Below are 15,277 nucleotides of genomic sequence, written 5' to 3'. Positions count from 1 at the left end.
AGGGATCCCCCACTGATGTCGTCCGGGCAGGAGGCCGAGATCCGCGGGGAGAGGATGGCAGCGAGGCGCGGTGGCGCGCGCCTGTCAGCCCAGCTCGGTGGGCGCTGTGAGCGGTGTCCTCCTCGTGAGACTCCCCGGCGGCCGCTCCAGTGGGAGGCTGGGCCGGGGGAGGCGTGGCCACCACGACGCTGGCGCCGACTGAGTGGCGACGGCTTCCGGGGTCGCACCGGAAGTGAAGTCACACGACGGGGGAGCGGTGTACTGGGCACTTCCAGGCGCGCACCGCTCCTCCATAAAAAGAGAGGCAAGGCAGGTGCCACTGGTCCCTGAGAGGCTGCACACAGGCTCCGGAGTTGTAGAGCCAGATCAGCAGCGGAGCGCAGATGGATCCTGAAGGCGAGATGCGTGCGCAGGAGGAAGAGCCACTGGCTACCGGGGTACCCAGAGGGCCGAGTGAGTGCCTTTGTAAGGCAGCACAATATATTAACAACTGCCCTATGTATGTCTTCTGTAGGGAAAGGCCACATCAAAGCAAAAGAACAAGGAATGTGCACTATGCAAAAACGCCCTAGCTAAATCTAAAGAGAAGCGACTTTGTCGCTCGTGCATTAAAAAAACAGTGGCCGAAGAGTCACCATCCCTGCTCCAGAGCATTAAAACTATGATCCGGGATCCGGGGGGAACACCAACAATATCTAAGATTGGTAGTAGAGATTGCTCAAGTCCCTACTCATCTACAGTACCAGTGCCTACCCTTCGGGGTATCAGTGGCCCCTCGTATATTTACAAAAATCATCGGGGAAGTAGCGTCCTTTATAAGAAGGGAAAATATCCTGTTGGTACCCTATCTAGACGATTTCCTCGTCATAGCAAACGACAAGCAAAATTGCGAAAATGCAGTTACAAAGGTCCTGGAAATATTGACCAGGTTAGGCTGGATTATCAACCTGAAAAATCCAAATTAACTCCAGTGCAGTCACAAGAATTCCTTGGAATTCAATTGGACTCATTAAAACAGCAGTGCATTCTTCCAGAAAGGAAAGTTGGGGCTATCCAACAAAAAATACAATGGATACAATCCTGTCGAGCCATATCGGTAAGAGAGGCAATGTCGCTCCTGGGCACGTTAACAGCAACAATCGCAGCGGTCCGGTTGGCACAAGCCCATACGAGAGAACTACAGTGGCAGATCCTATCCGAACAGGAGAAGGGTCCTTCCAATTTAAATTGGGAGATCATTCTCTCACCTCAGGTGCAGGAGTCATTAAAATGGTGGCTGACCACCGAAAACTTAAACAGAAGATCAGTGCCCTGGACTACTCAAAACTCGGTGGTACTGACCACTGACGCAAGTCCGAGTGGTTGGGGGGCACACATAGAGAAACGAACCCTACAGGGCCAGTGGGAACCCGGAATGAGGGATGTATCCTCAAATCTAAAAGAACTGGCGGTTGTGAGGCGAGCCCTTCCCCTAGTAAAGCGAGAAGGGCAAGGGAGACATGTCACCATATTATCCGACAACAACTCGGTCATAGCATACATAAACAGACAAGGGGGTACAAGGTGGGCAACCCTTATGGCAGAGGCCAGGGAATTATTCGCATGGGCGGAAAACAATCTTCTGTCCTTATCCGGTACACATTTAAAGGGGGCAGACAATTATCTGGCCGATTATTTAAGCTGTCATGTACTACACCAGGGAGAATGGTCCCTAAGTCAAAAAATATTTGGGTAAATCTGCGCTGCCTGGAGCACACCAGAAGTAGACCTGTTTGCTACCAGGGAAAATCGAAAAGTGGACAGGTACTACTCCCTAAATCCAAGACAGCAATCAGAGGGGGTGGATTCGCTACTACACCGGTGGAAATTTCCTCTTGCCTATGCGTTCCCCCCCCCCCCGTTTCCATTGATTCCAGTAATCTTGAAAAAGATCCGACAGGACAAAGCTCGAATAATCCTGGTTGCGCCCTTCTGGCCGAAAAGGGCATGGTTCACTTGGCTCAGACGCATGTCTATCTCGGACCCATGGATCCTCTCAGATACCCCGAATCTGCTATACCAGGGCCCAGTAGAACACCCCAGGGTTCACAGGCTGCACCTCACTGCGTGGAACTTGAGAGGGGACTAATTCTAGTAAAAGGGTTCTCAGTCCCGTTAGTAACCACCCTGCTCGCTAGCAGAAAGGAGGTAACTTCACGTAAATACCCCAAAATTTGGGAAAAATTCTTGCAGTTCACGGGCCGACAATGGACTGGGACAGCCCAGAAAATACCAATAAAAGAGATCCTAGAGTTCCTCCAGAAAGGACTGGAAAAAAGACTGTCCACAAGCACCCTAAAAGTGCAGGTAACGGCACTGGGTGCGTTGTTTGATAAAAAACTGGCTGATCACCCATGGATCTATAGATTCATTCGGGCCTCCTTTACATCCAGGCCCACAAAATTAATATCTAAAGTAGCTCCCTGGGATCTAAATTTAGTATTAAGGGCACTGACAGCGTCTCCATTTGAGAATATTGCTTCCATCTCAATAAAGACCCTAAAAACAGTACTCCTGGTGGCCCTAACCTCAGCTCGTCGTGTCTGCGAGCTGCAGGCAATATCTGTAAATCCACCATATACCACTTTTTTGGATGATAGAGTGATCATAAAAACTGATCCGGCCTTCCTACCGAAGGTAAATTCCAAATTCCACAGGGAGCAGGAGATAATTTTGCCTTTCGTTTTGTCCAAACCCCAAATCCCAGGGAAAGAGAACCTTCCATTGCCTAGATGTCAGACGTTGCCAGCTTCAATATATAGAAGCCTCGAAATCATGGCGACAGTCTTCAGCCCTTTTTGTCTCCTTTCAGGGGACAAACAGGGGTAAGAGCTTCAAAATCAACAATTGCACGATGGCCACTTATGGGTATTCCACTGGCTTATTATTCTTTAGATCAGACTCGCCCCCCCCCCCCCGGGTATAACAGCTCACTCTACGAGAGCTATAGCCACGTCCTGGGCTGAAAGGGCAAATGCTTCGGTTGAGCAGATCTGTAAAGCAGCAGTTTGGTCCTCACTGTCCACTTTCTTCCGACACTATAGACTAGACCTAGGGCCCTCAAATCTGGCCTTTGGGAGAAAAGTGTTGTCTGCTGTTGTCCCACCCTAGGAGTCTATTCTATCTTTCCTCTCATGTCTGCGGTGCTGTCATGGGGCAGGGAAAAAATGATAATTACTTACCGGTAATTTGATTTTCCAGATCCATGACAGCACCGCATTGTTCCCGCCCTACCTTGGTGATGGTTGTGTGGTGCACCAGAAAATTTAAAGTTGTATCTGGATATGTAAATCTATGTGGAAAAATATTAAAAAAAAAAATAATAAAGGAAAAAGAAGGTGAATATTAGTGACACTGTTATATAACATGTATGTAAACTAAAAAGGCGGTTACCTTTGCAAACTCTGAAACAAACTGAGGAAGAGAGGTGAAGCCCCCTTCTTATGTCTCTGCTACAGGTTTCCTGGGGGCGGATACCATCTCTCATGTCTGCGGTGCTGTCATTGCTCTGGAAAATCAAATTACTGGTAAGTAATTATCATTTTTCCAGGCCCAAGTGCAGACCATGATGTACTGCAAGCCTCCTGACCCAAACTCTATAGCTTCATTATTGCCGGTGAGGCGGTCAGGTGTGGATCAGGAGGCACACAGCTGTTCCATGAGCACGTACTGCAAAATGCAGATGTGGGAAACCTGCCTAATGTGTCCAATAAGTTCCCTTTACAACTATGCCCTTTCATTGGTAATTATGTATTTTTTTAACTGCAGATAAAATGCTAAAAACTAATAAAAATACAAAGCACAAAATGTGTAGTGACCCAGTCCAGAGTGTCTGTCCCTTTAAGTAATACTGAATTGTGAGTAGCTTCTGTACACTACTGCTCACTCTTTAACTGGCCCTCTACATTATTTGTGAGCTGTAATTCTCCATTTCTAGTCACCTTCATTTTAGATGCAATGCATTTCTCGTCTGCTGTGTTCTGTCGCCATCTAATGGTGAAAGTGTACAATGACTGAATTATTGTTTTGTAAGGATCTGAGATGGGAATTCGATCTCCTATTGGCCAGTTCCTAGTCACATGGTCAATAGGAGGAGCTGTTTTTCAGGCAAGTCTAGAACGTTCTTTAGTCTGAGGGATGCCTTTAGGGAGAGCAGAACACACGTGGAGAAGGTTTTTACCTCAAGATTTCCTGCAGGTGTAAAAGCCTGAGTTCCCTCTAACCAGTACAGACATCATTCTATTTCTGACAGGATTCACCACATGTAAAGTATTGCTGACAGGATTCGCCACAGTTTCTACATTCACCTATAAGTACTTGTGCACGTGCCGTGACACACTGTGGAGATAACCCCAAGTACAGGTCTGTAACCTCTAATTGCTGCGTCTACCTCCCTCTGTAAAATACTAAGACACTGTCCAGTACTCTTAAAGCTCCAGACCCCAATCACATCTCAGCACATCATTCTATTTCTGACAGGATTCACCACATGTAAAGTATTGCTGACAGGATTCGCCACAGTTTCTACATTCACCTATAAGTACTTGTGCACGTGCCGTGACACACTGTGGAGATAACCCCAAGTACAGGTCTGTAACCTCTAATTGCTGCGTCTACCTCCCTCTGTAAAATACCAAAAGACACTGTCCAGTACTCTTAAAGCTCCAGACCCCAATCACATCTCAGCATCTAAGTGTGAACTGTAATTACCGTGGGCTACCCATGAGAGACTGTTCCTTATTTGTTCCAAGTTATAATTCCCGTTCCTGCTGAAGTAAAAGCAACTGTTATCCCCGAGACCGGTGTGTGTCATAATTCCTTCAGCTGCGGACACCGTGTGTGGGTGGATAGCAGGGAACGTTCGGCTTGGTCATTACAAAATGCATTACTGTAAAATCAAATAAATGGCCTAGAACTTTCCTTCACAGTTAGACTGTTAGTTAAAACTCTTATTCAGACATATGGCTTTGTGTATTACTGAGAGATCTTGGTGACAACCATTCCAGCTTTTATTATATTGTTGCCCACTTCTAGAGTTAGTGATTTTGGTTTCTCTGTGTAACTAAGGGTAGTCTGCAGTTTAGGACGTTTTTCCTGGAGTTATCAGATTTTTATGCCAGACACAATAGTGCAGTAGACTATCCTATTAATAAATAAAGGACAGACATGTCAGGGATTACAAAGTCAAATAGAGTCCAAAATTGCAGACTTTGAACTCAGTTTTTGTCATTATTGTTTCGCCGCCCTACTCCCTGTGTGATCCACCCAGTACCTGACCATTTTACTGCATTGCCTTGTGCTGTTCATGAGACATAGGAGGGCATCACCAAGCTCTGCAGGAATTTGTATCCACTCTGTCCTGCAGAGATCTGCTTCCCCACCCTATCACCTTCTCGCAGGTGATATATCAGGTGACTCCACCCACTATTCTTTGACTGAATGTTGGTTCCTAGCCTGTTTAGTGCATGCCTACCTTTTGTATACGGGCTCACGTTATTGACCCAGCCTTGCTTTGTTTGACCTATCCATTCCAGACCCTGGCTTTGTATTGTATAATCATAATGCCTGCCTTGACCTTGGACTCTCTGATTATGCTTCAGTCTCGCCTTCCTGTACCTCCTGTACAGTCAGCTGCTTCAGTCCCGGGGACCACCCTGATGTGGTGCCTGGTGTCTACCGGCAATCCATCCTATCCTCACCATCAGAGACCGTTGTGAAGACCCGGTAGACAGTTACTCCCCTCCAGGGTAAGCCTGAGTGCAGGGGGTCCACACCCACCAGCGTTACAATTATGCTCTATGGTTGTATCAGGATTCCATTTGAATCTTCCATTTTTGGGGGGATTCAGATGGGAGCCTCTTACATAGAATGCAAAAGACCCAAAAGTGGATTTTTAAAACTGGATTTTCAACTTTTCGACTCCCAATAATTTAATATGTGCACGGACAATCAGTAATAGATAATGTACTGACCTTACACTGCTGATGATCTTTTAACCAAGCGAAAAGGTAACTTCACTCGACTAAGCGTTTTGCTTGTTTGTCCGATGATCCTAGGAACCCTCATTCTTGATAATTGTGTAGTGTAAATGTACTTTAAAACCTATAATGAAATTAACCTAAAGCTAGCCAACATATGAGATGGCTGTTGAAAAAACATTTGTCCAAGAGGTATTTTTCCCAACTTCACTCGCACGCACTTGGCTCGGTTGAGGATTCACGTATTTTCTATGGAGAGAGAGGATAAAGCTGCTACAGTGATGTTTCCCCTTTACCCCCAAGGGTGGTTTGCACATTCATGACCGGGTCAATTTTTACAATTCTGACCACTGTCCCTTTGTGAGGTAATAACTCTGGAACGCTTCCATGGATCCCGGTGATTCTGACATTGTTTTCTCGTGACATATTGTACTTCATGTTAGTGGTAAAATTTCGTTCAAATAACTTGCGTTTATTTGTGAAAAAAAAGGACATTTGGCGAAAATTTTGAAAATTTCGCAATTTTCCAACTTTGAATTTTTATGCCCTTAAATCACAGAGCTATAGCACACAAAAAGCTTAAGTAACATTTCACACATGTTTACTTTACATCAGCACAATTTGGGAACCAAAGTTTTTTTTTTTTGTTAGGAAGTTATAAGGGTTAAAAGTTGGCCAGCGATTTCTCATTTTTGCAACACCATTTTATTTTTACGGACCACATCACATTTGAAGTCACTTTGAGGGGTCTATATGATAGAAAATCCCCCAAAGTGACACCATTCTAAAAACTGCACCCCTCAAGGTGCTCAAAACCACATTCAAGAAGTTTATTAACCCTTCAGATGCTTCACAGGAATTTTTTGAATGTTTAAAAAAAAAAAAAAAAAAGGAACATTTAACTTTTTTTCACAAAAAAAAAACTTCAGGTCCAATTTTTTTATATTTTACCAAGGGTAACAGGAGAAATTAGACTTCAAAAGTTATTGTGCAATTTGTCCTGAGTACTCTGATACCTGATATGTGGGAAGGGAAGGAGCGCCGTTTGACTTTTTCAATGCAAAATTGGCTGGATTTCAGATCGGACGCCATGTCACGTTTGGAGAGCCCCTTATGTACCTAAACAGTGGAAACCCCCCAACAAGTGACCCCATTTTGGAAACTAGACCCCCTAAGGAACTTATCTAGATGTGTGGTGAGCACTTTGAACCCACAAGGGCTTCACAGAAGTTTATAACGTACAGCCGTACAATTAAAAAAATCTTATTTTTTCCACAAAAATGATCTTTTCACCCCAATTTTTATTTTTCCAAGGGTAATAGGACCCTAAAAGTTATTGTGCAATTTGTCCTGAGTACGCTGATACCCCATATGTGGGTGTAAACGACTATTTGGGCGCATGGCAGAGCTCGGAAGGGAAGCAGCGCCATTTGATTTTTTTGGCTGGAATTGAGATTGGACACCATGTCGCGTTTGGAAAGCCCCTGATGTACCAAAACAGTGGAAACCCCCCACAAATGACCCCATTTTGGAAACGACCCCCCCTAAGGAACTTATCTAGATGTGTGGTGAGCACTTTGAACCCCCCCAGTACTTCATAGAAGCTTATAACGCCCAGGCATGAAAATAAAAAAATCATATTTTTTCCACAAACTTGATCTTTTAGTCCCCAATTTTTTTATTTTCCCAAGGGTAACAGGAGAAATTGGCCACCAAAAGTTGTTGTCCAATTTGTCCTGAGTCCGCTGATACCCCATATGTGGGAGAAAACTACTGTATGGGCACGCGTCGGGGCTCGGAAGGGAAGTAGTGACTTTTAGAAATGCAGACTTTGATGGAATGGTTTGCGGGTGTCATGTTGCGTTTGGAGAGCCTCTGATGTGCCTCAACTGTTGAAACTACCCACAAGTGACCCCATTTTGGAAACTAGACCCCCCCCCCCCCCCCACGGAACTTATCTAGATGTGTGTTGAGCACTTTGAACCTCCCAGTACTTCACAGAAGTTTATAACGCCCGGGCGTGAAAATAAAAAAAATCATATTTATTATCCACAAAAATGATATTTTTGCCCACAATTTTTTATTTTCCTAAGGGTAACAGGAGAAATTGGACCCCAAAAGTTGTTTTGCAATTTGTCCTGAGTAGGCTGATACCCCATATGTGGGGGTAAACCAGTGTTTGGGCGCATGGCAGAGGTTGGAAGGGAAGGAGCGCCATTTGACTTTTTCAACGTAGAATTGGCTGGAATTGAGATAAGACGCCATGTTGCGTTTGGAGAGCACCTGATGTGCCCAAACAGTGGAAACCCCCCCAATTCTAACTCTAGCCCAAGCCCTAACCGTAATGGGAAAATGGAAATAAATACATTTTTTTTTTAAAATGTTATTATTTTTCCCTAACTAAGGGGGTGATAACGGGGGGTTTGATTTACTATTTATGGCGGGTTTTTAGTTCTGGCAGCTGTCACACGCTAAAAGACGCTTTTTATTGTAAAAATAGTTTTTCCATCACCACATTTTGAGACCCATAATTTTTCCGTATTTTAACCCACAGAGTCATGTGAGGTCTTATTTTTTGCAGGATGAGTTGACGGTTTTATTGGTACCATTTTCGGGCGTGTGACATTTTTTATTCGCTTTTTATTCCAATTTTTGGGTCGCAGAATGAACGAAAAGAGGCCTTTCAAGAATTTCTTTTGGGGGGTGCGTTTACACCGTTCCGCGTGCAGTAAAATTGATAAGGCGGTTTTATTCTTCAGGTCAGTACGGTTACAGCAATACCTCATTTGTCGTTTTTTTATGTTTTGGCGCTTTTATGCAATGAAAACAATGTTATATAAATAATTTTTGCATCCCTTTATTCTGCGAGCTATAACTTTTTTTTTTCGCTGATGACGCTGTATGGCGGCTCGTTTTTTGCGGGACAAGATGACGTTTTCAGCGGTATCATGGATATTTATATGCGTCTTTTTGATCGTGCGATATTGCGCTTTTTGTTCGGCGGTATGATAAATTATTTTTTGCTTCGTTTTTTTTATTTTTTAAGGGGTTCGCTAAAGGGGTTGTTAACTAATGGGACGGTTTTATAGGGCGGGTCGTTACAGACGCGGCGATACCAACTATGTGCACTTTTATTGTTTTGTTTTGTTTTTTTCCCCTCGAAGGTCCCCGTCGCCATCTTGGATCTGGGGACCTGCAGGGAAGGAGACCCCCGCAGCAGCGCTGCACATTGCGCTGCTGTAGGGGGCTCACGGGAGCATGGAGGTAGCCCCCTCCCTGCCGATGCTTCCCTTTAACTCCCGGTACACCGCAATCGTGTTTGATCGCGGTGTGCAAGGAGTTAACATGTGGGGGGCGGTCCGTGACTGCCCCTGACACATAGTGCCAGGTTGTCAGCTGTGATAATCAGCTGACACCCGGTCGCGATCAGCTGCGCTTCCCCCGTGAGCACAGCTGATAGCGCTAGACGTACTATCCCGTCCATGGGCATAGGGGCCTGGGTCCCATGGACGGGATAGTACGTCTGATGTCAGAAAGGGGTTAAAGAAAAGGTTCAATGCTTAAAGGGATCTGTCAGCTGCTTTGGCCGCTATAAGATGCGGCCACCGCCTTTCAGGGATTATCTCTAGCATTCTGTAATGCATAAGCCCCGGATCCGACCTGCAAAAGAAAAAAAATAAGTTTTAGGGTATGTTTCCACGTGGCGTATTGGCAGCGCTTTGGACGCTGCTCCGTCCCAAATGCTGCCGGCTTTTGTACGCATGGTGATTCCGCGTGTGTTCATTGAATCACCGCATCCTATACGTAGACTGTGATATTTATCTTGTGGAGACTGAGTGTCTCCGCAAGATAAATAGACATGCTGCGGTCTAGAAAGACGCGCTGCATGTCCAGTTATGCAGGAAAGCCGGAGGCGTCCGTGCACACAGTGGAGATGGGAATTCATAAAACCCCCTCCACTATGCTGTAACATCTTGACGCTGCTAATTGGACGCTGCGGCTGTACGCAGCGTCCAATCCGCAGTGTTTACTGATCGTGGAAACATACCCTTATTATACTCACCGGGGGGAGCGGTCCAGTGCAGTCCGGTCCGATGGGTGTCGCAGGTCCGGGTCCGGCGCCTCCCATCTTCTTGCGATGCCGCCCTCCTGCACAGGCGTACTTCTTTGCCCTGTGGAGGGTAGAGTAAAGTACTGCAGTGCACAGGTGCTGGGCCTCTCTGACTTTTCCAGGCACCTGTCAGGTGTTGGTACCTAATCCACCAAATCGTCTTGGCGATGTGGCCACACCTGTGCTGTCAGAATTCATTATTCTAATTAGTATGCCCAATTCTCTGCCAAAAAACTGCTCACCCCAATTTTCATAAGGGTATCAAAACATAAGACCCCCCCCCCCCCCCAGATCGCTCATACTAAAACTCAGTCATGAATGTTTTAAAGGTGTTTTTTTTTCTTTTCTTTTTTTTTTTTACTTAAATGTATGTATTTAGGCTAAAAAAAAATTGCTATGGGGTTTCATTAAGCATGTTGCACCGTTTTGCTTTAACAGGCTTTTTATTTTCTGCACATTCACCTTCGGTGTTGTCTGTGGCAGTTTGTTGTCTGTGGCAGTCTGTTAAAATTATTTTAACAGAGAATCTATGGATCAGCTGGGAAGAACTCTGAAAAAGACAGGTAAAAGAGGTTACAAACTCTCAAGTCATTCATGTTGAATGAGCTCAATGATGGATTCTCTGTTAAAATAATTTTGCAGCCAGCAATAGACAGTATCATACAGTGGGTATCAAAGGCAAACTGCGATTTGTTTAAGGTAATTTGCAAAACAGTTTTTTTTAACCTTAAATACATGCAGATAAAAGAAAATTGTCCTTAAAGATGGACAACTGCTTAAATACCCTTTTATGTTCTTATTTTTATCTTTTTATGCTTTTAGTTGCAAATTTAGCAAGAAGCAGCGTTCATTTTTTTTTTTCTGCTGCTGTCTTCAAGATATTCTAAGCAGAAGAAGTCCATAGCGATCGGTCTTTGGCTGCCGTAGTGCTCGATCACCAACACTTTATAAATATCGACTTGAATATTTGGCCCGAGTGTTGGTCACCTGTTTTCAGAGTTCTGGACTGGATTTGCTTGCAGCCCTTCACACTTTCTATCTTTCATTTCACAGTAGTAGTGTTTCCTATGACCATATTGATATTGCTAATATTCTGCATTATTATTTGATGGGGAGTTTGAGTAATGACATCAGGTATCTGCGAGTGTCCATCAAGGAACCACGTATGAGCTCTGATCTTCTAATGAAACTGGTGACTTTTTTATGAGGATGCCTTGCATGTCATGGAAATAGGTTACCAATCTTTGGCCAATATCCATAGAAGTACGGTGTGGTCTTTTACTGTGGTCAGATCAGGCTATAATTATGTATTCTCTTACCGTGGTGCTGTTGCTTCCTAGGTAAGCACTTGTAAAGAACGATGATCCAGCAGTGGTATCAGGAGACTTCTATAATCTCCTACGTTACTTTCTGTGTGTCAGCCTTCTTGCTCAGTTAGGATCACTGTATGGATACAATAAAATGTGTGACTCTGCCTAATGATCGCTGAAGAGGTCTGCAGCAGGTCCCATAACGCTGTGACAAAATGCTGAAAATACCTTTTATCTTTATTTAGGAGGGGACAACTTTGCAGCCTTCAAAGTTATAGTTACCTGGTTTGGACCATTTTGAGGATCCACAAGAGTCTTCACCCAGCCAGATCCTTCACTGTGCCTACCCGTTCAGGTATTAAATAGTAGTTTGTCATGAACTGTCCAGAAAATATTTTTTTCTGTGCTTTTCTATTGTTTTTTTCACAAGTGAGATCTTGCTGCTATTATTATAATTATTATGCCATTTATTCCAAGATGATTTAGATGTGAAAAGGGAATATACATGATAAAAACGAGTGCAGTAATCTTACACAATAAAAGTCACGACTGGTACAGGAGGAGAGAAGACCCTGCCCGCGAGGGTTCCCAATCTACAATTGTGCCCAGTCTGTGAGCTAAAGAGATAAAGGGGTTGTCCACTACTGGACAGCCACTTAAGCCCCCGTTACACACTGCGATATCACTAGCAACATCGCTGTAAAGTCACTGATTTTGTGACGTTGCAGCGATATTGCTAGCGATATCGCTGCATGTGATACTTACCTCCGACCCGCTCCCCCGCTGGTTATCGCTGATCGCGCGAGAAGCTCCTGGACCATTTCTCGTCGGTCACTTCCTGCGGCGCTTCCTGCTGTGACGACGAGCGACGCGTGGAGCCGGGCGGGAGGACGCAGGATCGCCGCGTCTGACAGGTAAGTAGCGACCCCCGTCCCCAGCGATGTCGCTGGTGAGATCTGCCTGTGTGGCAGCTCACTAGCGACCACCTAGCGATGCACCAGCGATCCTGACCGCGTCATATCACTGGTCGGGATCGCTGGTGCATCGCTAGGTGTAACGGTACCCTTAGTCAACTAAGGACCTCCAATTAAAACAAAAGCAATGGATATTCTCCTCCCGTGGCAGTGCTGCTATTACCGGTGAGTGACATTGACTGCATGTGACACCACATCGGTCGCTGTGTGGCTGCAACCTTTGCAGTCATAGCAGATGTTCGCCCTAATGGAATATCAATGGGCTACAGGCAGACAGTGGCAGCTCATTCCCTGCCGCTGACACATGACACAGCAATGTGACTGCACTCAACGGTATAGTGACACAGACACCAAAGGATCATGGCCAGGGCAGAAGGTGAGTATCCACTGTTTTTATTTTAATCTCTGTCCTGGATTGATTAGGCAGAGTTGCTAGTAGTGGACAGTATATTAGAGAATTGCTTGTCTTTATAAACACTTGCGTGAGAACATCAGCGGAAATGGTCACTCACTATCACTAAAGTCATGGTCACATAGTGCCCTCTAAATCTAGTCTAAAAGGTGATTGTTACTGCTTATTAGAAAGCTGCTGCCTGAATCCTTATTTAGTGGAAAGACAAAAGAATCAGCATTTCAGTGCAAACTGCCCAATATTTCTCTCTTTCGACATCATATGTCAGGGGAGAGTCAGGAGGCCACCAGATACATCCAGTGGTCGACTTCTTTAGTTGACTTTAATGTAAGTCGAGCTGAGCTCATAGATTTGCAGGACCCTGGTCCATTGGACATGACTGTAGTCCAAGGCCACCAGAACCTAGCCCTGTGAACCTCCTTCCTGATCCCTCTACTGATTAGTAGGTCATAAGAAACCTCATCGCTGTATTTTAAAGGGAATCTGTCACCCATATTTAGTGAAATCATGTAAAGATATCGCCCAATTGCGCGTCCCATAAGGATTCTATTAGGGCTTTTGACTCCCCCGACCCCGCACCTTTGAGGCATAAATACATTTTTTACCTTGTTGGGGATGTATGCAAATCGCCGCGGTCCGGTCCGATGGGCGTGGCTTAGTCGCCTTCTCCCCCCCCTCGGCTTGCTGCACGTAATCTTCATCTGTGAATAGCACAGATAACGTTGGTTTCCGCGCTTGCACATTGTAAAGGCCACCGGCGCAATTATTAGACGCGCAATTGGGTGATATCTTTACATGATATCACTAAACATGGGCGACAGATTCCCTTTAAGAGACTTCTGATGTTTTGCCAGGCCTACTGATTAGACAAAGCATTTCGGATGCTGGCAGATAGGGTATGCTCCCACGGTCAGTAAACGCTGTGGGTTGGACACTCCTTACATCCGCAGCGTCAAACCCGCAGCAGCCAGATGTTACAGCATAGTGGATGGGATTTGAAGAAATCCCATGCCCACTATGCGTGCACGGATGCCTCCGGCTTCCCTGTGGAGACGCACACGCGGCATGTCTTTCCAGACTGCAGCATGTGAATTTTTGTAGCTAAGACACTCAGTCTCCGCTGTGTAAATTACCCATACACTTTCATTAGATGCGGTAAAACCACATTATCTTTCTAGTCACATGCGTATTAAGTGCGGGAACGCAGCCTGACATCTAGACACAGTGGAGCTTGAAGATGATCACCAGAGAGAGCTCGGTACCCATTGGTCACGTGCACGGCAGTTCTCAGTCAGCTGATCGTGAGAACTTGGCAAGTGACCGGAGATAACTAGTGATGACCTAGTACACTCGTTGCTCGGTTTTTCCGAGCATGCTCGGGTGTCCTCCGAGTATTTTGGCATGCTCGGAGATTTAGTTTTCGTCGTCTCAGCTGCATGATCAAGGTGGAAGATCCTCCAGAAGCTTGCAGTTGTGCATAAGCCTACTATTCAGCCACCCATGAACAGTGCTCACAAGCAGAAATGGTTGCAGACATGCATAAAGACTAATTTGTAACTGCCTTGTTTACTGGTGAGCGCTGTGCAACCCTGGATGGTCCAGATAGATGGAGTAGTGGATGGCCACTATGTCCCAACAAGTAGGTGGCGGACTCGTATTTGGTGATGCAATCATGGGACGAGAGCAGGTAAGTCCCTTTAGGGTCTCTGTACATGTGAAAATGACCTAGGCAAAGTAGAGTTTCTGACTGGCCACTTTCTTCTATCGTACAAGAAGATGAACTGTGCGACCTGTATCAAAATTATCTTCATGCAAGACAACTCTTGGTCTGCTTTCCTGGATGTGAGGACATTTTTTCATATAATGAATCATCAGGATCTTCTGGCCAGTCTGCATAGCTTCATTTTGCGTAACCCTATCATTAAGTGTTGTACTGCCGAACTGTAATAACCAATAACTCTTAGAAATGTAGAAATGAATTATTCATTAATTAAATGTTTCCATCAAACTACTGTCTTTGACAGAATGTATCACATCGCAAAGTAGAATTAACCATCTACTGTACATCACCATTTTCTGGCAGAACACCTGTTGTTCTTTTACTTTTGGCTTAAGGTATAACATAAATGAACCATAAGCTGACTGTAGCATTTCTGGCACGTCACTTACTAAGTTTGTCGCCATTTCCTGTTGAAAGTAGCGCACGCTTGCAATATGCCAATCTTGATGAATCAACCCCATAATGTACAAGCAGTTGTCCTGACTCTACCTTGATGGCAGATATTCAAAGGTGGGGGAAAGAAAGATCAAGCATACTGGGGTTCAAAATGCCTGATCCTTTGTTTTCACAGGACGTAGGGTGCCACCAGAGATGAATTGCAGCAATTTTTTCCCTTTCCCCAATAAGTACATGCACACTCAGTCAAAACCAAGTTTCCCTGTTAAATGTTATG

General features: G+C 45.0%; 1 protein-coding gene across 6 annotated transcripts in view; it reads left to right on the top strand.

Moving 5' to 3' along the window:
* Nucleotides 1-15,277, top strand: part of BCAS3 (BCAS3 microtubule associated cell migration factor) — a 1,710,065-nt gene that overhangs the window by 1,421 nt on the left and 1,693,367 nt on the right. For 4 of the 6 annotated variants that reach the window (XM_073573260.1, XM_073573307.1, XM_073573290.1 and 1 more), the window contains exon 2: nucleotides 11,684-11,793. The exons of 1 other annotated variant lie outside the window; for it this stretch is intronic. The gene's annotated coding sequence lies outside the window, so the exon portion shown is untranslated. Of the gene's footprint in view, nucleotides 1-3,497; nucleotides 3,567-11,683; nucleotides 11,794-15,277 lie in introns of all 6 variants that reach the window. One more of the 6 variants, XM_073573270.1, reaches the window with a different exon arrangement.

Source organism: Dendrobates tinctorius, unplaced genomic scaffold (genome assembly GCF_039654945.1).
Source record: "Dendrobates tinctorius isolate UK_male_01 unplaced genomic scaffold, ASM3965494v1 ptg000007l, whole genome shotgun sequence".
Taxonomy (NCBI): Eukaryota; Metazoa; Chordata; class Amphibia; order Anura; family Dendrobatidae; genus Dendrobates; species Dendrobates tinctorius.
This window is presented reverse-complemented; position numbering and strand designations above follow the sequence as displayed.